The sequence below is a fragment of the Desmodus rotundus genome, chromosome X (genome assembly GCF_022682495.2).
Source record: "Desmodus rotundus isolate HL8 chromosome X, HLdesRot8A.1, whole genome shotgun sequence".
NCBI classification, from domain to species: domain Eukaryota; kingdom Metazoa; phylum Chordata; class Mammalia; order Chiroptera; family Phyllostomidae; genus Desmodus; species Desmodus rotundus.
In genome coordinates this window covers 78,468,596-78,492,767 of record NC_071400.1, presented here as the reverse complement: position 1 = coordinate 78,492,767, position 24,172 = coordinate 78,468,596, and the positions used below count along the sequence as shown (strand labels likewise).

The 24,172-nt window shown below is 39.7% G+C and overlaps 1 pseudogene; it reads right to left on the bottom strand.

Annotated features, from left to right (window-relative positions):
* Positions 1–22,291: 22,291 nt before the first annotated feature.
* Positions 22,292–23,260, bottom strand: LOC112310296 (RNA polymerase II subunit A C-terminal domain phosphatase SSU72 pseudogene; annotated as a pseudogene).
* Between the last annotated feature and the right edge of the window lie 912 nt (positions 23,261–24,172).

The following is a 24,172-nucleotide window of genomic DNA, read 5'->3' as shown; positions in this document are numbered from 1 at the left end:
AGGAACAGAAAGATATTGCATTTCCTTGACATGTATAATATGCTAGACAATGTGCTACCCATATTATTTCATTTACTCTTCTAAATTAGGGTAACCTAGTGCTCCATTTGCTCAGAACTAGAGAATTTCCCAGGACATGGGTCTCTCAGTTGTAAAACCAGGAAAGGCCCAGATAAACCAAGAGAGTTGGTTAGGTTACATTACTCCCAATGTAGCATTGTAGTATGCATAAACACCTTATTTGAGGAGTATAGAAATATCAAGTAGCCTGGTGGTACAATCTGGTTTCATGGTCTGAATCTTATGCTCCCAATGTCCAGTCCAAGATCTGAGCATTTAATATGTTTGAAGCATTGTTGATAATGACATTGGAGTTACAAAGACAAAACTGACATGTCTTGACATCAAGAAGTTTGCATTATGAAATGGCAAATGTCACAAGATCCCACATGGTATAGGCTGAAATGAGGATGAAATCACCTCCTTATGCAATACAAGAACTCCTTAAAAAAAAAAAATATGGTTCTTAGACCTGACCTGAATAAACAGTGTAATAAGGGACCTTTCAGAAAATCCCAAAGGAATCCTAAAATCTGTTGGCAATAGTATGTTGTGGAAGTAAGTGAGGACCACCCCAATGAGAATAAACTGAGGCCATTTATTCAGACCTTGCTATAGTAAGGAGGTCAGTCTTCATCACGTGCAAAGACACAAGAGCAGGTAAGAGAGTTGAAAAGCTTCACAGGTCACAGAAAGAAAGGCTTCAAGGGTGTTCTGGTTGGAAGTTGTTGGCCTGGGGAAACTGAAGGCAGGACAATGGGATATGAGGCATCTCATATTTTTGTTTGGGGAGCATATTTAACTTTCTCTGTTTGGCCCTGAGTTGGAAGCAGGTGAAAATTATAAGAAAGTTTCCAGTGATTGGCCAAGTTCTGACCATTCTGGACTGACTGCCACAGAAGTTATGGTTTGGCTTTCCACATTGGATGCTGCAAAGATTATGGGTTAGAGTTATATTGGTATAGATGGACTGACCAATGTCCTTTTTCCTTCTCTTGGGAACATGTTCTTTACCTTAGCAAAGTAGGGAAATCACACAGACCGTTCCTGTCCTGTTGTTTCGAAAGGAAGATAATAATTACCTTTGGATTCACCATTAGTCCATGATCTCTAATCCACACAAGAAATTGACAATTTTAAAATGAAGTTTCTTCTTGTAGGTGAAAGCTGACATATAATGTAGGAAATATTTGGATTTTTTAGGCATTGAAACTAGGAAGAGAATAAAGGACACTAACAAACTGCTTTTTTTTTCAGTCTTTGTCCTTTATTTTCCTGAAGAATATATATTGTCATGATTTTATAAATGGTAGTGTGCTCTGGGTCAGAATACTGAGACTTCAGAAGTTAAAGTAAATGAAATGGACATAATCATCCAGTTTGAAGCACACTGTGATATAAATGATATAGTGATATCACTTTAGTGATAGATGGAGACACGAACGTAAAACTCAAAAGGCATCATGCTATATATTGCCCTGAGCGTATGAATTTTGAGAGATACTCCAATCAGGACAGAATTAGTACAATTCCAAATTTATAAAAACAAAAGGTCTAGACAAATGCAAATCAGCAGCAGTATCCAGGGAGTCTGTGTAGGAACAAGTCAGAGTATGGGGTGAGGAGTTAACAAAAGGTGGAGTTTTCAGTATCATGTAAATAATATTATGTCATAAAGTGGGAATAGAGGCAAAGTGTGACTCATGAACAGGTTCTATGCACAGGAGAGTATGACAAATGAGAGAGATGACCAAGTTCAGTAAAACAATAGCAGCAAACATGTACTTGCAACCAAAGTGTAATTAAACAATAAAAGGAAATTATTTCATATTTTTTATGTGAGGTTAACCCATTCTTCAACATATATATGAAAAGCATATAAACTTTTCACACAAAAGCATCTATACTGTTCTGTGTTACGTTCTCCCCTGACACTGGAGTGATAAGATCTCCCTTCTGTTAACTTGAAGATCTCAGGAAATTGGGAGTGGGTATGGATGAGACTTGAAAGCATGACAGAGAAATTCATCATAAGGACAAAGTATGTTCCATCTTCTGCAAGAAGGTCCTCTGGAGAGATGTTTTTTGGTTAACTAGAAGCTTGGTAAGCTCATCGTTTCTTTCTAAATCAGTTTGTTTTGCTTTCAACATTAGGGTTGAGTGACTCTTCCTTCCACTTTATAGAAACATGATACTGGTTTAGCTTTTCTCCCTTCACAATGAGTTTTAAGTATCAACATAGAAGAAAGGACATCACCCAAAGTTTGGTCACTCCACCATGTGTTATTTGGACTGTTGAAGAGTTCATTATATAACTTTCTTTAATGAAATTTATAACTTTCTTTAATGAAATTTAGGCAAAATTCACAATAAACTTGAGTTAGGACTTAAAAAAAGACACTTTAAAATGATAATAAAATATATATTGGCTTTGTGCTGGGGAAGGGTGCTATAAGGCCACGGTCAGCTCTGGTCAGAATAAAATTGCACAAAACAGAAATGATAGATTCCTCACACCATGAGGCTGCAATAATCATGAAAGAAATTGAACCCACAGATAACAGAATATAGGCAGGGGCTCTTCAGGTATAAAATAGCATAAAATCAGCATAAAACCCCTACCAGTGTGGCTCAGTTGCTTGGGTGTCATCCCACAAATGAAAGGTCACCAGTTCGATTCCTGGTCAGGGCACATGCCTGGGTTGTGCATTAGATCCTGGTTGGGGTGCGTGCTGAGGCAAACATTCCGTGTTTCTCTCTCACATTGATGTTTCTCTTGCTCTCTTTTTCCTTCCCTTCTCCTCTCTCTAAAAGCAATGAGCATGTCCTCAGGTAAGGATTAAAAAATCAGCACAAAATTTTTAAATACAAAAATAATTAGAGTTTTTATTCCAGAAAGTTTAAGCTGGTTATATGCTTGTGTGAATAGAGGAGCTCTTTCAAAGAACTGACTCTTAGATTGTAAAGTATTTAATGGCATGGACAGTGACTCATCAATATTTGCTTATCTCATGTATCCAGTACAGTGTCTTATATATAATAAATGTTCAATATGTTTTTGTTGAAATAGCATTCATATAAAAATAAAATAAACTTGTTCATTTTTTTTGAACTTTATGATAAATGGTGTGATGACATGAATGCCTATGGTCTCTGAAACTTTTTGACACACTAAAGTCTATAAAAACATATACAAATTTTTCACCCTCCTGTACATTCTTTGAAATCTTGATTCAGAGGTTTCTAAAAGAAGCATCTGTACCCTGAAAATGTGTCTGTTTGTCTAGTAGAGAAACTTATTTATTTTTATTTGGCAAAAGTCTTAAGATGATTTGTACCCTTCTACTTTAAATAAACCAAGTTTTGTCATGGAGGTAGATTTTAAAAACTGCATTAATTTGATTAAAATCTATTGTTTTGACAGCTTACCAGCAGCACATTCTTCTTGTACAGCTTTGCTTTCATTTGTGGTAAATCATGTAAAATTGTCTTTCGAGATTAATAAAAAAAAAAGCCTCCCGATTTATTTAAAGTAGTGCAATTTATTAAACTTACAAGTGTCCCTTGATGTATACTATTTAGGGCATCAAACTCAGGAGATTGTATCTGACCAGCAGTTTTACCCTAGATACCTCATCTCCCCCTTCATTTAATGGTGTTGTCTTTGACAGTGCAGTGATGCTCAACATTCTGGAGACTATAAGTATCAGATAGCAGAATCCTGACAGATATCTGACAGAATTATTACTTTTTCTTATTAAATATGTCTACATTGAAGTGATTTATAGTGTAACAAATTAGAATCTAATAGTGAAATGCCTGAGCACCCAAGAGTTATAACGATCAGTTACCGTATAGAATTGCAGTGGAAGTTCTGTTCTGTTTGAAAATTCTATCAAAGGATCTTTAGCTTCCTACAGGAAGAAAGAGACTGTTTCAAGAGTTCAGCCATCTTAAGTTCATACATATAAATTATACATTTTCCAGACATAATAAAACACAATCCCTACTTTCAAATTTCTTGGAAAGATAACTCATGATTAATATCAATTAATGAATTTTTCTGACATATTCTTGGATTCTCCCTATGAAAATTTCTAATGATTGATTGCATGTTTAATAAACAATATACATTACAGCTGTCAGCTTCTGGCTAAAACTTGATTTCCCCTCTGGTAATTGTGTGAGGGAAAAGAAGTGTTATTGCACTTTTCGTCAGTATTTCCTTGAAAGTTGTTTTATACAAAGACAGCCAAGCTCATGAGCCTAATTTATTCATGGGCCTGCAGCCAATATAAGTGCCTGGTGTACTGCTGGATGCCTTTGCACATTTCCCTCACTGAAGATGGGAACTCCACATGGTTGCCCACACTCAGGTCTACAGGAGACTGCCTAAAATCAGACTCTGAAAACTGAGCTTATATGTTTTCTCTGCTTTGTGTTGTTCCCACTTTTCCTGTACTCTAAGGACATATCTTTCACCTTGGGACAATGCTCCTTTAATAGTGGAGGCATACGGAAGAATAGAGACTTTCCTTCCTTGCAAAGGCTTTTATTACTTATATAATGAAAGGGAGAGCATGGGGGCATGCCCACCATGTTTACCTATGTGACAGTAAAAACTGAAACTCAAACTCAGCTTTATCATCTTCAAAAACAGAACTAATCTTAATTAGTAAATCTTTTAGAAATTATATACTGAGTACCCAATGTGTACATATTATTTTTGTAGAAACTAAAACTTCCAGTGATATTTCAGTCAAAGAGGTGCTATAACTAAAGGCACTTGAAAACAATTATACTCATATGTGTGTATTTGATGTGCTTTAAAGTTATCTGATTTAAATAACTTACAAAGTCTTTGTGTGTACTCTCATTTGGTAAAACTCTTTCAGTCCCAGCTCTTCCTGCCCTCATGCCCCTGGCTCTTTTCCTTAATATTGAATGCTTGCAAAACAGAAAGGATAAGGTCTTTATGACCAAGGCTGTTCTAATCTCTGATATCTGGGGCAGTGCCCTTCACCCATCTGACTACAAGTTACTTACTGTAGCTAGTGTGGCTCATAAGTTGGTCTCTCTTCCCTTGGTCAGGGTTTATTGGCTCTCCCTGGCTGATTTGACCTTATCAGAGGCCTTACTAGCTATATACCCATAAATGTCAGCTATGATATTCATACCACACCTATACTGACTTTGGAGTCAAGTCCCAGCCTCTGCTTTAGTGATCACCTCTTACTTCATGAACCACACATGAGGCCAACTAGCCTTCAGTAAATGTCCCAACCAGATAAGGACTGAAGGTGGCTTGGAAAAAATTAGCAGGGTCCTGACAGAATCCTAAACTATAGGACCCCATTCTGATGATGGTTGATATACAACACCTTTTCCCATTAAAATACTCATGAAATATATCTAGAGCCCCCAAATTGGCAACAGCACCTTGAGGCAAAGATCAGAGAGCACAATGAGATAAGATCAAAATGTAATTTCATTAACTGCATCTGCAAGGGGGATGAATTCAGAAACATATCTTTTTTTAAATTTTTTTAACTAGAAGAGAAATGACCCTAAGATGGTATTAACCTAATTCTAGGATTCCAAGCTACAGTGACCAGAATAACTTGTCTGTGTTTTCCTGCCACAAGAAAAGCAAATCTAGAACCAATCAGAGTCCTTTGCTTTCCCTCCTTTTCCCTCCTTGTTACCTATTCTAGATGTAATCACAATGCTACAGTTAAAAATTCAATTAAGGTGATGTAAGCAAAATGGAGGCACAAGAGGTCCCAATGCTTGTCTTCCCCATAAAAACAATAAACAAATAACTGCAAAATGATGAAAATACCTCTGGGAAAGCTCTGGACTACAATGGAGAAGCAGCAGAAACACTACAAAGCTAAGAACCAAGGATGGTCACATAGAAAATGATAGAAAGCATTTTACCTGCATCACCCCATCCCCAGTGTAGAACAACTCAGCACCAAGAGGAAAAAGAAGTGGAGGAGAATCCCAGGAAGCCTCACCACCACGGACATTTACAGCCTTGGTGAAGATTATCTCCAGGGTCTTCACCAATGCTAAACCTCACTGACTGAGATGCCCAGAGTCTCTGCTGCTTCATTTTCTCCCCAAGGAAGGAGTAGTCAATGTAGTGATCCTGCCTCCAGAGGACCCATTGCTGCTGTGACCCTGCTCTCTGGAATCAGGATATTACGGCACTTCACCATTTAAGGGACTAGAGCTGCCACTGATCTGTGTATCACTCCCAGGTCTCAAATCATGAATTTGACTGGCCATTACTAGGGCTGAGTTGTTGCTGCTGTAACCCCACCTCTGGATCCTAAACCATGACATTGACTTCTATCACTGGGGCAACACTGATGCTATTCTGCATCCTGTCCCTCAGGTTCTAAATTGTGTCCCAACATCACTGGAACTGAACTGTTGCTATTCTGTGAATGCACCCTGAGGCCAGAGGCAAGACTTAGACTCATCATGTTCAGGATGTGCTGCTACTACAACCTGCCACCTGAACCCATGCTACTGCTGAACCCTGTTATCCCAGGACCAGTGCCAATGCTCTGTCCCCACCCCACCCCCCACCTGAGCACCATTCTAGGGCCCAAGTCACTGTGGAGATGTCTACAGGAGATTCGCACAGGCTGTCACCTCAGACATCAGTGCCACTGCCACAACAAGTGTACTTGTGCCCCAGAACCCAGGTGTTGTGATAGTTTTGCATGTCCCTGAAACCACAACTTCTCTGACTGCCAGCATATCTTGGTCACCTGCAGAACCTCTACAGTATTGGCCTCAAAAGGCCCCCACAGTTATTGCTGACACTAACTTTAGCTGATGGAACTGCACGGAGAGTACACCAATGTGCCCTCCCAGAAACCAGAGATGCTGCACCCCAACAAGCTGGTGCCTTTGCAGGCACCTTCGGGGGTAAGTCTTTCCCAACTGCAGTCATTCTGAGAAGGCCTACAGAGGTGACTGCTCCCTCAAATGCACAGGCATTAGCACAAAAGCCTTTAGAAACATGAAAAAGCAAGGAAATATGACACCCCCCAAAGAACACAGTAATTTTCCAGAAATGGACTTCCAAGAAATGGAGATCAGTGAGTTATCAAAACAATTATTCAAGCCCTGACTAGTGTGGCTCACTGGGTTGGGTGTCCTCCCACAAACCAAAAGGTTGTTGGTTTGATTCCTAGTCAGGGTACATGCCTTGGTTGCAGGCCAGGTCCCCAGTTGAAGGCATGCAAGAGGTAGCCAATCAATGTTGCACATTGATGTTTCTTTCTCTTTCTTTCTCCATCCCTTCTCCTCTCTCTAAAAATAAATAAATAAAATCTTTAAAAAGTATCCAAAATAATTATTTTAAGAAAACTCAATGAGAATCAAGAAAACAGAGAAAGCTCATTGTTTAAACTCAAACAATGCATGAACAAAACAAGAGTTCAACAAAGCAATGAAAATCATTAAGAAAGAACCAAAAAGAAATTTTGGAGCTAGAGAATAAAATTAATGAAACAAAAAATGAAATAGAATGCTTTAACAGCAGCCTTAATCAAGTAGAAGAATATATCTATGAAATTAGAGACAGACCTCTTCATATTATCCAGTTGGAGGAGAAAAAAGAAATAAAATTGAAAACGAATGAAGAAAGTCTATGTGAATTATGAGGCACCATAAACCAAAACACTATTTGCCTTAGGGAAGTCCCAGAAGGACAAGGGACAGATAAAGGAACAGAAAATTTAGTTACAAAAATAATGGCTAAAAACGTCCCAAATCTGGACGTTTTTACATCCATGACTATCCATGACTCAACCCAGAGAAGTCTTCACCAATACATTATAATTAAACTCTGAAAATTCAAAGAGAAAAAGATAATTATGAAAGCAGCAAGAAAGAAAAGATTCATCACATACAAGGGAACACCAATTAGGCCATCAGCAGAGTTTTCAGCAGAAGCCTTGAAGGCCAGGTGAGAATGAGAAGATATATTTAAACTGCTTAAAGGAGAAAGAAACTGCAAAGAATACTTTACCAAGACAAAGTTGTCCTTCAGAAATGAAGGAGAAATAAAGACTTCCCCAGACCCTCCCCCCCAAAAAAATCTGAGGAAATTTATCACCATTACACATGCCTCACAAGAAATTCTAAAGGGAATTGTTTAAGCTAAAATAAAAGGATGCTAATCAGTAACATAAAACATATTAAAGCATAAAATTCACTGGTAAAGGTAAGTGCATAGTCAAATTTAAAAATATTGTAATACTGCAATGGTGGTGTTTAAATCACACTGAACTCTAGCATATAAGCTAGAAGAAGAAAGTGTTAAAAGTAACTGTAGCTATACTATTTCATTGATGATTACACAATATAAAAAGATGTAAATTGTGACAACAACAAAATGTGTGTGGGGAAGGTAAATATGTAGAACTGCTTCATGCAAATGAAGTTATTAGCTTAAAGTACACTGCTATAACTATAAGATGTATTAGGAAAGTCTCATGATAATCACAAAGCAAACACCTATAATAGAGACATAAATAATGAAGAGAAAAGAATTGAAGGACACCACTACAAAAACCCTAAGTTCACAAAGAAAGAGCAAGAGAAGAGGAAAAGAACAAAGGAACTACAAAACAATAAAAAATCAATGATCAAAATGGCATTAGTAATGCTCTACCTATCAATAATTCCTCTATATTTATTTATTTATTTTAAACGGAAGGTTTTTAAAAATATATTTATTGATTATGCCATTAGAGTTGTCCCATTTCCCCCGCTTCACTCCACTGCATCCTGCCCACCCTCCCTCCCACATCCCCCCGCTATAGTTCATGTCCATGGGTCATACTTATACGTTGTTTGACTTCTACGTTTCCTATACTATTCTTACGCTCCCCCTGTCTATTTTCTACCTACCATTTATGCTACTTATTCTCTGTGCCTTCCCCCCCTCTCTCCCCCTCCCATTCCCCTATTGATAACCTTTAATGTGATCTCCATTTCTGTGGTTCTGTTCCTGTTCTAGTTGTTTGCTTAGTTTGCTTTTGTTTTTGTTTTAGGTGTGGTTGTTAATAACTGTGCGTTTGCTGTCATTTTTACTGTTCATATTTTCTACCTTCTTTTTCTTAGCTAAATCCCTTCAACATTTCATATAATAAGGGCTTGGTGATGAAGAACTCCTTTAACTTGACCTTATCTGAGAAGCACTTTATCTGCCCTTCCATTCTAAATGGTAGCTTTGCTGGATACAGTAATCTTGGATATAGGTCCTTGCCTTTCATGACTTTGAATACTTCTTCTCAGCCCCTTCTTGCCTGTAAGGTCTCTTTTGAGAAATCAGCTGACAGTCTTATGGGAACTCCTTTGTAGGTAACTGTGTCCTTATCTCTTGCTGCTTCTAAGATTCTCTCCTTCTGTTTCATCTTGGGTAATGTAATTATGATGTGCCTTGGTGTGTTCCTCCTTGGGTCCAGCTTCTTTGGGACTCTCTGAGCTTCCTGGACTTCCTGGAAGTCTATTTCCTTTGCCAGATTAGGGAAGTTCTCTTTCATTATTTGTTCAAATACGTTTTCAATTTTTTGTTCTTCCTCTTCTCCTTCTGGCACCCCTATAATTTGGATGTTGGAGCGTTTAAAGATGTCCTGGAGGTTCCTAAGCCTCTCCTCATTTTTCCGAATTCTTGTAGCTTCCTTCTTTTCTGGTTGGATGTTTCTTTCTTCCTTCTGGTCCACACCGTTGATTTGAGTCCCAGTTTCCTTCGCATCACTATTGGTTCCTTGTATATTTTCCTTTGTTTCTCTTAGCATAGCCTTCATTTTTTCATCTAATTTGTGACCAAATTCAACCAATTCTGTGAGCATCCTAATTACCAGTGTTTTGAACTGTGCACCTGATAAGTTGGCTATCTGCTGCTTAGTTGAATTATTTCTGGGCTTTGATCTGTTTTTTCATTTGGGCCATTTTTTTTTTTTTTGTCTTGGCGTGCATGTTACATAAAGGGGCAGAGCCTTAGGTGTTTACGGGGGTGGGGGAAACGCTGGTCGCTGCGCTGTGACGCTGTACATGGGGGAGGGGCCGAAAGGGAGCAATGGTGCTTGCTCCACTCTCTGCCAGGTTTCAGTCACTCCCTCTGCTACCCACAATCAAACCGGGACCTCTAGTGCTGATTCCCAAGTGGGTGAGCTTGTGCACACTCAAGGCCCCTGTGGGTCTCTCCAACAACTTCTCCTGTGAGGCTGGGAGTTTCTCCTGCTGCCGCCTCAACCCCCACGGGTGTTTTCAATCAGAGGTTTGAGGCTTTATTTCCCGGAGCTGGAGCCTTGGGTTGCTCGGTCTGTTTCGCTTCCCCACCGTTCCTCCCAGTTTATCTATGCACGAATGTGGGGCTGAGGGATCTGCTAGCTGTCTCACTGCCTGCCCCCGTTTGTCCCACAATCTGCCACGTCTCTGGGTCCGGCATTGTTGCAGTGAGTCCTCTCCGCCCTGGCTGTCCGTCTCTGCCCTTCCTACCGGTCTGGATAAATGTTTCTTCTTTATCTCCTTGGTTGTGGGACTTATATTTGTGGTTAGATTTTATGTCAGTTCTGGTTGTTGTTTGTTTTTAAATTGTTGTTGTCCTTCTTTTGGTTGTGCGAGGAGGCGCAGTGTGTCTACCTATGCCTCCATCTTGGTTTTCCCTTTTTTCCTCTATATTTAAATGGTTTAAATTTTCCCTTTAAAAGACAGTTACTGATTGGATTAAAACAAAAAAGGGATTCAGTTATATGTTGCCTATAAGAGACTCCCTTAAGCTTTAAAGACACTCATAGGCTGAAAGTGAAGGTATGGAACAAGATATTTCATGTAAATGGAAACAAAAGGAGAGTAGGGGCAGGTTTATTTATTTATATTAAAAAAGTATTGTTATTCAATTACAGTTGTTTGCATTTTCTCCCCATCCCTCCACCCCACCCCAGCCGAACCCACCTCCCTCCCCCACCTCCACCCTCCCCCTTGATTTTGTCCATGTGTCCTTTATAGTAGTTCCTATAAACATCTCTCCCCACTCCCCTCCCCACTCCCCTCTGGCTATTGTTAGATTGTTCTTAACTTCAGTGTCTCTGATTATATTTTATTTGCTTTTTTCTTCTGTTGATTATGTTCCAGTTAAAGGTGAGATCATATGGTATTTGTCCCTCATTATGTCAGCCAAAATAGAGTTGAAGTCAAAAGCTGTAACAAGAAATAAAGAAGATCATTAAATACAGTTATACGTCACATAATGACATTTTGGTCAATGATGGACCACATATATAACAGTGGTCCCATAAGATTGTAATAGATTATAAGCAAAAATTTTGTAATGTTGAAAGAAAAGACTGGACCCAAATAAGTTGTTGAATTTACTGCTATTTCTGGGTGATTTAAATAGACAAGGAGGCTCAGTATGCTGTCCAATTGCCCTGTGTCCACTCTTGGCTGAGGCCTGGAGTTAGTAAGGGGTCAAGAGAAGCAGGCTATGGAAAAGGGAGTCCAGGAACCCACTACCCCATCTGCTCATACCCACACCTGCACACACATACACATGCACTCACACTTATGCATACACTCATAGGGAAACACATAGGCAAAGCTTTGGGAGAGTAGTATATTACAGAATGTAATATTTCAAATACTTCACTTTTCAAAAAAGAATTGCAAATTACATTTCAATCACTTGCAGATGTGTAAGACTTGGAAGTCAAAGCAGAAAAATATCCACCTTCTCTCAACAATAATATCACTAAGTGTCTGATTTTTCTCACCAAATATCCCACTTCTGGACATTTCCACATTGACCCGGGTTGGCAAGCATCTCAAACTGATCTTTAGGTTTAGGTGTCAGGAACTGAAATTGCTCAAGTATGGAATCAGTGACCCAAAGCTTTGCACCTCAATTGAGAAAATCAGGGAATGAATGGTTCTCTGCTGATTCAAGGTTAAGAAATAAAACAAAATAAAATAAAAACAAATATAAAACCAACAAAATTTATCCAGTACAAAAGATACTGCAGCTTAAGGGAAAAGAAACAATATGTAGAAAATTTTGGAAACTAGTATTTCTCTGAAGATGTTTTTCTATGGGAACCAAAAAATAATTAAGGATTTTGACTCTTTGTTCTAAAATATAGGTAGGAGGATATATCTTCTATGAAATAGAATGGGCAGTTGGCTTAAAGAACAAAGTAATGTAAAAAGACATACCTAAAGTGTTATATAATGTATTTTTTTCACTTATAAGTACATGACATGTTGGGGGAAAAAAAGCTATGAGTACTGAAAACAGATAAATAGTCGCCAGTTTTGTGGGCGGGAAAAGTGTTTGACTCCAAGAGAACACATTAAGTGAAATTTTGAGGTGATGGAACTGTTTGGTATAATGAATCTACAATTCTAATCATTTGTCTAAACTCATAGAACTATATAGTGTGAAGGGTGAATTTTCATATATACATTAAAAATAACTAGGACATTATGGGAAATCAAAATGGAGTGCACATTATGAAATGAATCTCTCTGTACTGCAAATGAGCGACATGACCAATAAATGAGATAGGGTAGCACGGAACTTTAGAAAACATTGTTTGGACTGGATATTTTAAGACTAAACACCAACAAAATTGGTACACAAGCAATGTCCTCTACTTTTAAATTTAAGTATGTAGGTTGCAATTCTGAAAAGATTCTACATGTATACCAGATTTGAACAGACAAGTAAATGTGTTACAATCGGAGTTGATTTCTCAGTCAGAGAAAGGGGCAATGATGCTAAAAGGAACCATGTGGTGCTGGATTAGAGGTAAAGGTATCATTTTGAACTCAAGTGTAAGTAGATAGATAATGTAGATGGATAGATAGATACATGATAAATAGAGAGACAATGGATAGATGATAGATGATAGATAGATGGAAATGAATACAGATAAGTGTGTATATATGGATTTCTATGCAAACATAATCACCCAGGTTATCCACTGAGAAAGCATAGAAGCAGTGACAGCTTAGTAGCAAAGAGCACAACTAGGTCCCAAGTCATTGTTTCTATATTGCAACTCTTTAATAACAGGAATATGGACTCCTTGAAGAAATGGCTGGTCTGGGGTTGGGGAAGGGAAAATACAAGTCAAGCATAGAGCTTCTTGGGGTAAGGGTATCAGAGGGATGAGAAGTGCTATAAAAATGGATTGGGGACATTTCAAAAGGACAGAGGAATCAATCAGAAAGAGGTTCCAGCAACAGTTTGGCACAAATGAATAATGAGTGTTACACACTAACTCTGTTATGATTATTTTTATGTGTCAGTGTCATAAAAGACAAGGAAAGACTGAGGAACTATCACAGATTGGAAACGGCTTGGGAAACATGATAAGCAAAGGTACTCAATGTGGGATCCTACATTAGATCCTGAAACATAGCAAAGGACATGACTGGAAAGAGTGGTGAAATATGAACAAGATGTGCAGTTTATTTAGTTATGTTATGCCAATGTTAATTTCTTACTTTTGAAAATCACATGGTTGCATGGGTTTTATCACTGGGGGAAACTGGGTAAAGAGTGTATGATCGTTCTCTGTACCATTTGTACAACTGCCTAAAATTGTTTCAAAATTAAAAATTAAAAAAAAAACCTTGACACAGTTGATGAGATTTCAAAACATATCTTGAAGAATCCTATTCAAATGAAACCAAACCTGAGAATTCTGATTCCAGCCTGTCTTCTTCAGAGTAAATTATTTTAAGGTCTATAAACATTTTTTCACCTTAGACAAATTATTCATCTATTTTTTCTGTTCTGTATTAGTCTCTCCAGATACTTTTTATCCCTTGAGCTTTGGCAAGGTAATATTCTGATTGACAAAGGCCAAAGCCTGCAACATTAGCATCAATGTTCACTTTGCTCTGACGCAGGCTGCCAGTGTGGGAGCCTGTCTTAAAATACTAATAAGACAGATGCTGAAAGAAGAAAATTCAGAGTTCTTAAGTTCATATAAATGTAGGCTACACCATAAAGGTTATAAGAAAAATAAAAGTTAAGCTGGGAAAAGGTAGATCAAAGGGTTAAAAGTATGAAATAGAATTAAAATTGTAGTTTATAAATTATTTATGCATTTACTTATTACAATTTTTAATACAATTTAAAAGCATATTTTAAAATTGAAAGTATAAAATAAACTTTCTAAAACATGTAAAATTTTACATTTAATCCTCAACTACTTGAAATATATATTAATAAAAATACTACACATTTTAAATAAAGTGAATATATATAATATTTGACAAAGGGGACAGCAGCATAAAATGGGGCAAAAATAGCCTCTTCAACAAATGGTATTGGGAGAGCTGGACAGCTACATGCTAAAAGACGAAACTCGATCACCAACTTATACCATACATAAAAATAAATTCAGGGTGGGTAAAAGACTGAATTTACATAATCAATAATGAAGTAATCTCTTTATTTTAAACAACCCAAAAAACTGAAACTGTAAGAAAATTTCATAGTAGAATGTGTTGTAAGTAGGAAAAGTTTTAGCTACTCATTGGTGCCATCTGACCCTCCAAAATTCCATTAGGAGATATTCACATATACACTTCATAGTCTATTGAACAGCACCCCTGGCTTTGCACAAATGAGTAGTCTTTCCTGTAGTGCAATTATTTGTCCTAGTAGATGAATATATCAAGTTCCTGGTAGCCTCAAAATAAATGGAAAAACTGAGAAAGTGGCAGCCTGTAGTTAGAATTTGATTGAAAAGGAGGAGAATTTTCAGACAAGAATCAGAATTCTGAATAAGTAGGATAATTCATGGTATGTGATAAATCTGCTGATTTTCTTGATATCTTTCTTATGGTTAGTTATTTTTACTTGAGGTAGAATATATACAGCAAAATGTGAAATGTACATACAGCTCAACATAATGTTTATGAAATTTACCCTTTTTGTTACATATAGCAATATTTTTATGTTAATAGAATTTCATTAAAGAAATACTCTACCCTTTATTTATTCATTCCATTTATGATCAACTTTTACCTCAATCTTTTTATAAAGCAGTTGTAACTGAGCTAAGGCAATTTGGGTACACCCAAATATTAGGTTGTCTTGGTAGATATTGGTAACCTCCAACAGTTAGTGACAGAAAAAGGTCTCTAGGCGTTCGCTCCTAGGATCTCTCCACCAATGTTAAGTTATAATTCATAGATAGTATTCTGGATTAACAGACATTTGGTTTTGTCCAAAGCAGCCACTGAGATATTTGGTCCACGCCAAAAGGTCCTTAAGATTATATTTGGTCCTGTCCAAAGCATTCACAGATACATTTAGACCATAATTTTTAAAATAATACAAACATTTAACTTTGTTAACATTTTATTTATGTTATTTTATTGTAATTCATGATTAGTTTTTGACAGGACCAAATCCAAGGACCTCTTGGTCTGGACCAAGTGACTCAGTGGACATTTTGGACAGGGACAAATGTATTACGAGGGTGTTCTACACATACTTTATTTATGAGAACATAGTTATAATATTGTTCTTTAAGCATTTTAGTAAACATTTTATCTGAAATTTCTATGTAAGACAGGTATGACACTATTCAGAATCCTCCAAAAGTGACTACATACAAGAACCGGAGCTAATCATGGATCTTGGTTACCAGTCTAAAAGGTACAGGGCCTTGGCTTCTTTACATTTCTTATTCCAATTCAGGCAAAGACAGAAATATAGACAATATTTCTAGCCAATCCACATATGCTGAATATGCTCAAGTCAGCAATTAAAATCATTCTTTACATTGTACTGATTAACAAACCATCTGGTGCTAATCAGCGATAAAGATAGTGGAAGGGCACCAGCAGAGCCAAATTTCTGAATACTGACTCTGAAATGCTAAATAAACTAGACCCAGTAGTATATACCCTTGATTAGGTGCTTCAAATGTTCATGAATGACCTCTAGGGTAGAGATTGAAATCTAACACATACACACATATAACACAAGCCATATTTTAAATATTTTAAAGTAAATTTCAGGCAACAATAGAAATTTTCTTATGGTGGTTATGAACACCTAAGTCTAACTTGTTAAAACCCATGTAATTTCTAATTAAGAAGTTAGCCCAGGGAGGCTGTTCTTCTTGTCAGACTGGGGAATGTCTAGCTGCTCAATTGGTAGACTGTCCTAGCTTCTAAGTCCTGGGTCATCTCTGAGGTTCAACTCTCTTTAAAAATGTAAAGGTTGGAAGCTAGGGAGCAAATCATTATCTGTTGTTATATAGCATATTGTTGAATTAGAGCCTCTGGCAATTAACTCTGGAAACAATAGGAACATCTGCTGTATTCATTAGCTATGCCACAATATTCAGCGTCTTTAACAGAATTTTTTTTATTTCATTGGATCTGCAATTGGATGGAGTGACTCAAATAAGAGTCAGACAATATAGGCTAGGCTGACACAGCTCTACTCTATTATGTCTCATTGAGAGGCCTGGTTGAAAGTGCAGCAACTGGCCAAAGCTCTTCTCATGTTAATGCTTGAGGTGCAAGAGGGTGAGAAAAAATGCATGAGGTCATGCAGGGTCTAGATTTGGAACTGACTCTCAGTCAGTTCTGCCCACGTGCTATAAGACAATGCAAATCTGCAGGTCAAGCTGAAAGTCAAGCGGCAGGGAGGTGCCCTCTGCCCATGATGACATCACTGTAAGGCAGCAGATGCAGGGAGGGCTGCAGCACTTGAGTCTGTCATTCAGCTGTGACATCCTCCTCAGAAACCAAAACATACTGTTACCCTTCCCTGAATTAGTATTTCTGTTTTCATTGTACCTGTTAAAACATTATTGACCAAGAAGAAAAGAGATTTTGCTTTTATATATATATTTTTTGTGAACAAGCCCCCTGCAAATATCAGGACCTCATGCAGATCTGTTTCATAAAAATGTATCCATTCATTTTATAATCAAATATTGAGCACCTACTATATACAGATCAAGTGAATCAATGCAAGAAATGTAAAGATGGGCAGACGTAGATTATTTCTCAATGATCTTGGGGGTTTGGGAGTTCAGGAGGGAAGCTTGGGGTAGGAGTAGCACCAAGTACAGAAGAGGGTAGGGTGGTGAAAACCATCAATTTGGGGCTTAAGCATCTCTGCTTTGGAGTCTCAGCCCCACCATTTCAGGCAAGCTATTTATCCTCTCTCTGCCTCAGATTTAACCATCGACAGATAGACAAAACAAGATCACACCCTTAATAGGTGGAGAATTAAATATGTAATTTATGCCTGGCCCCTACAAGTGTTTAATTAGGAGCTAGCCTAAGACTTTAGGTTACTTTGACAGATTGGACATCACCTCTCCAACAGTGAGCTCTAAACCCATTTCTTCCTTTATTCTGGTGTCTCCACTGTCCTATGCTAATTGCCGTCCAACAGCTGGCTTTGGTGACAACTTTTGAAATCACAGGCTGTAAAAACCAAACTAGGGAGTTAAATTGTTTTCAAGGATCTGTTCTGTTATGAAAGCAATTACAAACAACTCTCAATCCCCTTCCCTGAAGAAGTTATGTGAATTCTGACTGGAACAGAGTCAGAAAACCTGGAGAGAACACCTGTGTCACCAACCTGTCCCTGCCATGTGCTTCACAGGAAAGTCCGGTTGCTTGTGAGGCTACAGAGCAACGTGGCCCACTGTTGAGTGCAAGAGTTGATTTTCTGACTGATTTTCTGGAATCTCACTGACTGAGGAAACACATCCTCATTATCAATCAACCAGGGGTCAGGACAGCTTCAAGATAAAAAAAAATACATGAACAAATAACTCATGTAGTTTTAGGCTGTATTTACATAAGATTACTCCCTCTCTACACTGGAATTTGGTCCCTAGTGACCCCGGGGTCAGGAAGGGGTCCTATCAGTGGCTGCCTGCCTGTCCTGTAAAGGCAGTAGGAGGCTGGAGCACTGGAGACCAGAGACACTGCTTATAAGGATGTTTACACCATCAAGAATGGTGGAGGAGTTGGAGTGGAAAATAAACAGAGGATCCAAGTACAAAAGACAGGATGAGGAGAGTGGATGGTGGGAGTCCTAGATAATGTCATAGGTGACTGGTATGAGGTTCAATGGAGCAGAGGTTTTATTGCTGTTGCTCATTTAAATCTAAGATTTTTTTTGTCTGAGGACCAATATCCAAATCACTTAAAAAAAAAAAAAAGGTGCTTGAGCATTAGCTGGTGTAGTTCAGTGGATTGAGAACAAGCCTGTGAACCAAAGGGTCACCGGTTCTATTCCCAGTCAGGGCACATGCCTAAGTTGCAGGCCAGGTACCCAGTTGGGGGCTAGTGAGTGGCAAACACACACTGATGTTTCTCTCCCTCTCTTTCTCCTTCCATTCCCCTTTCTAAAATAAATAAATAAATAAAATCTTTAATAAAAAATAGGTTATTGAGAAATAATTTGACAACTTGTTCTAGAGATCTAATGTACGGAAATGGTGGTGATAGTTAACAGTATTGTTTTGTATACTTGTAATTTTCTGGAAGGGTGGCTCTTAAATCTTCTTAACACACACAGCCCAATGGTAACTATGTACAGGTAATGGATATGTTAACTAACTTGAATGTGGCGACCATTTAATAATGTGTATGTATGTCAAAATATCACGTGTACACCTCAAATATACATGATTTTTATGTCAACGATATCTCAAGAAAACTGCTAAAAGTAAGTATGGCCTGTAGGAAAATGACTTTCAGAGAAGCGTCAAACAATGAATCTAAAAGGATGGGCTGACACTGGAGGGCTTTGTGTGAGATGCATGATCACAAATACATACCTGTAGCCAAGATCAAAAGAGCAGGAAGGTCCCAAATGACAGTATCTTGAGTTCAGCTCTTCTGCCCTAGAAAGAGTGACACCTGCTTCTGAAACTAAGAGTATTTGACCTGAGGAAAATTATTCTCCAAATCTTTGTGCACATATCTGCAAGAAATTAATAACCATTATAAACAAGGGCTTTTACAGTTTTCTCTTGGACAAAAAAATGAAAATGTCTATACTATCACATAAAATTTACTTTTGTGTCTCCATTTAGCATTAGAAACTCAAAAGGTCTGGCAAAGGACACACCCTTCTTCTTCCTAAGATTCAAGACTAGGGCTACTTCCTGGCATCTTGACAAGTTCCATTGAAGTGAGTCTCCTACCCTGGCCCAAATGTGGACAAAGTGAACAAGAAGAAAAGGGCTTTCACTGCTATGGAGGAACACAGCATTTCTCTTTTATTTGCATGAACAAAAAAGCATCTTTTTGATTTCTATTAAACTGTGTGACAAATACTCATGAAACAAAGTAAGGACTGGAAGATACCCAGGAAGAGGGTTCACTCGGTGCAAGTTGGGCTTTCTGAGGAGCAATCAACTCTTGCCATTACTTTGTACTCTGTTATTAGCTCCCCCAAACCCGCAGAATCCCTCCCCACGCCAGGGGCTACATTTGTGAGCTTCTTAGGAGCTCGCTCAGGCACATTCCATTCAAAAAACACATCTTACCTCTGCATTACCCAGGTCCTTTCCAGACTTAAAGTAGGGATGTCCCCTGTCTTGGTAAAGATGATTTCTACTGAGAGTCACTTACTATGTTTGCTTTTGTTTTTAAACTTAGTGGATGACATCAATTGATTCGTTGAAACAATGCGCTGGAATGATCACTTTAAAATGACAATAGCATTTCAGGAAAAGTAACTGATTGTGATAGAACTAATCTTAGACACAATTGGAAAGTGTACATTTAGCAAATGTAAATTCAGCCCTTTCATTTTCTTTCTTATTTTCCCTTATCAACTCTGAAGTCCCATGACCTGAGACTCCCAACAGCCTTCCAGAATAACTCTGTGCTCTTAACCAGCATTTTTTCCTTCAACTTCCTCACCCTTTCAAACTCTTAGTGCATTTGTGCCTCTTTATCACTGTTACAGATAAAACCTTCCTGTTACAATGTTGATTATGTATCAGAAAAGGCTTTCAAACTAAAGGTTGAATTGTGGGATAGGAATATGGGAGAGGAAACTTATGAGACTGTACCTTTAAGTCAATCTTTCTCAAACAGTAGCAGGCATCAGGATCACCTGTAGGACCAGTTTACAACACAGATTCTGGGCTCCTCCCCAGAGTTTCTGATCCAGCAGGTCTGGGTTGGGGCTTGAAAGTCTGTGTTTCTAACAAGATCCCTGGTGATGTTGATGTGGCTGTTGGTCCAGGGACCACCCCTTGGAATCCACTAGTTTAAGTCAAACAATCCAAGTGCCTGCCTGATTTGTCTTGACATCCAAATGTCAGTGTGAGCAAGACTCTGACACATTCCATCTAAACCTCTTGCTTCAAATTCAGAGTTTTATTCTTCATGCATTGTGAGAGTCATAAGCTGCTATTGGTAGAAAAGTATACGATTTAGAGTAAGATTTCTATTTGTTGTCTGCTCTGCCCATTGCTGGAAATTTCTTTAAAATCCAAGCCTCAATTTTTCATTATAAAAAGTGGAACAGTAAGTCTAGTCTCTCAAATTCATTGTGGGGCTCAAAACACCTGTGAAGACGCCTGGTGAACAATGCAGTGCTCTACAAATGGTATGATTGTTCTACAGTAAGCAGTTTCTCCAAGGTAGCTATGGAAAATGAAATGATGTTGGACCACATCCTGGTTTTAAAAAAGTAGAGCTACTTGTGTTTCCTGGGTCACCAACAAAGCTAGTTTCCTCAAAACTCTCCTGTCATAGGTAAAAAAAGAAATACTATACTAAGCTGTGACAGGTCTTTTTTATGCCCTAGACAGCCACACACACAGTGTAGATCTGTGTAGAACAAAGGGAAAATTTCTGGTGTTCTACATATTCCAAGTACAATCCTAGTCCCTGTTGTGAAAATCCATAAGAACAACACCTGTGCAATTTTTCTCAGCACCAACACACTCAGAAAGCACCAAAATAGAGTTACATGAACATGATTCATTGACTATATCCCATTACATTTTTTACCCCTCATCTTTCACATGGTACTTAGTAATCAGGGGAAAACGTATCTCCTGTGATTACAACACACACACTGCTATGCATTTCATTTGTTAGACCCATATCTCATTGTTACAACCTCAATATGTGCAACCTGGGAAAATATGCAGCTCTCAAAGAATACAATCCCAGATCTAGAAAAAGCTGGGAGGAGCCATTCTACTGTCCCCCTAACATTCTCACATCCAGAGCTAAGGCAGGAACAGACCTGTCTCTTCAAAGGAGAATTCTAACCCCTTAGAGTCATTCTTTGCTGGCAGGAGCCCGTGGATAAGGTGTAAGAGTTGCATAGTACAGGCTGGTCTCTTCTCAGTTGTGATGCCATTAACACTCAAGAGTTCCTCTTTCCCCAACATAGGAGCAAGTGAACACTCAGGCGCTAAACAAAGGGACACAATTCCATACAAGGCTGGAAAGAACTGAAGTAGAGTAGTAAACCCAACTCATTTGATGCCATGGTCCCACTCACCTGTTGACACCAAATAAAATTATACAACTCAACATGCATAGGGAAAGCTCAGAAAATAAGAAAGGGGACAGTTACAATTTCACTTCCGGTATTCTTTCCACTGCTCCACACCTCGCCCTCTGGATTCCCATGCTGCCGCTTTAAGTGTCACCTCTCACTGCAGTGGACAATCCAAAGACTCTGAGGCCAATAGCGGGTATCCAAGACTGCACCTAGATATCTCTGTAGGCCCTATTCCTTTCGGATTTTCTTCCTCCCCAGCAGCATCTGTTTATTGGACAATCCAGGTTCTTTTCTAATAGGTACAGCCCTGTTACTTTATTCAGGTATTTGTATATTCCAGCCAGGTAGGGAGGAGGGGAGCAATGCACAATGAAAGACACAGACATGTTGGAAGAAAATGTACTTAGAAACCATTTATTTCACTTTTGGTTAAAGAAAAAAAACTTCATAAACAGTATCCCAATTATAAGTAAAAATGGGATAAAAATGTGATTGCTGTTAAGCTGCATTTACATGTATCTTCTCAACTCATTTGTAATGTTCGTTTGGGTTCTGCTACTGTCCACCAATAGAAGTCCTCGGAGTAAACACAAGTATCAGGAAGGAAAACCTATTTACAGGAGGAAGTTCAAGAACGTGGCTTTAGGAGGCAGTAGTGGCCCGTCAGTAGAAGCAGGCAGTGTGCAGGAAGGTCTGGCCGCTTATCTCCTCAAACTCCAGTAGCACTTCCTCAATCTCGTTGTCCACGTCATCCAAGAGCTGAATGCACTGGCAGAACTCGGAGAACAGGAACGCACCCAGGCTGGCCTCTTCAAAGTTGTCCTGGATGTTCACGTTGATCACATGCACTAGGTGTAAGGTCACCTGCTCTCTGGAATTCAGCTCTTCCACCACCTGGTCATACACCTTCTCCTCGCAGGTGAGGATCAGGTCAAACACATCTCTGCAGCTCTGGAACCTTTCAGGCCTGGGCTTGATCTCCATATTTCTCTCCAACATGCACAAAATGCCACTTTTGGCATAGAACTCTTTATCTTTCTGAACAAGATCTTTGTGGATTTCATCATACGTGGTGTTGAAATCATAAATACTGGGCTGGTCGGCTGTTGGTCCTGGAAGCTTCACAAAACTCCCTGTTCCAAAGGACCGGACAATGAATCCCTTCTTGCTGAGGAGATGGTGGGCTTCCATGCTCTGATTTAGGTTGCTGGTGCACACCACTGCCACCCTCAGGGACGGTGACGCTAAGGCAATGCTTCCTGCCCAGTCACCACTCCCCAGCTCTGGACTCATGGCCCCCAGCTCCGGGCTCAGGGCTCCCAGCTCCGGACTCAGGGCTCCCAGCTCCTGGCTCAGGACTCCCAGCTCTGGACTCTGGGCTCCCAGCTCCGGGCTCAGGTCTCCCAGCTCCGGACTCAGGTCTCCCAGCTCCGGACTCAGGTCTCCCAGCTCTGGACTCCGGGCTCCCAGCTCCGGGCTCCGGGCTCCCAGCTCTGGACTCTGGGCTCCCAGCTCCGGGCTCAGGACTCCCAGCTCTGGACTCTGGGCTCCCAGCTCCGGGCTCAGGACTCCCAGCTCTGGACTCTGGGCTCCCAGCTCCGGACTCAGGGCTCCCTGCTCCCAACTCATCATTCTGACTCACGGTCCTGGTTCCGGTTCGGCTCCGGCTCCCGGCTCCCGGCTCCCGGCTCTGGCTCCCAGCTCCCGGCTCCGGCTCCCGGCTCCGGCTCCAGCTCCGGCTTCCAGCTCCCGGCTCCCAGCTCGCAGCTACCGGCTCCGGCTCCCGGCTCCTGGACGCTCACCCAGCCGATGTACTTGGATGCCAGTAAGATGGCGGCAGCGGGTCTGGAAAGTCAGGATATACAAGCATCGCGCTAGGTCAAATGGCGAAGGGACGTACTACGAGGCCTTGCGCAGTGTCTGGTCATGCGCACTATGTGCCTGCGTTCCCCTCCACGCTAGCCGAGAGCCCCAGCCACCAGCCCAAGGTAGGCCTACCTCACAGCTCCACGAAGCGCATGCGCACCACCACTCTGGGCATGAGGCCAAGGCCCGTATTCCTCCCAGGGATTGCCCGCTGCCACCCTGGCTTTTTGTTATTGACTCTTTCTTCTCCCTGCTGAAGTTCTCATGCATTTTAGACTTTTCCTCTCCACTCCTGTTACTACCACTCTTCTCTGTTTGCAAATTTATTTGCACATTCCTTCTGGTTATGATAAGCCATTAAAATGGAGGAGCAAGGGTAAGAGACGTGAGGTCTTTATACCTTGAGTTCATTCATTAAGTCGATCATAGAAAAAAATAAAATGGAATAAGCATCACAAAGAGAGGCACTTAAAAGACAGTTGGGAGGCCGCTGAGGAAGTGGAACTTATGCACATCTCGTTTCAGATCTTGAAACTCATGTTAACTTTGTGATCTGTTTTTAAACTCAGCTCAAAGCCATCCACCAACATCCTGGATCAGTGATTGCTGCATGACATGCATGGACTTGACTTCTTCCTCCTTATCACGGTGAGCAGACCATCTGCATCTTTCACCTTG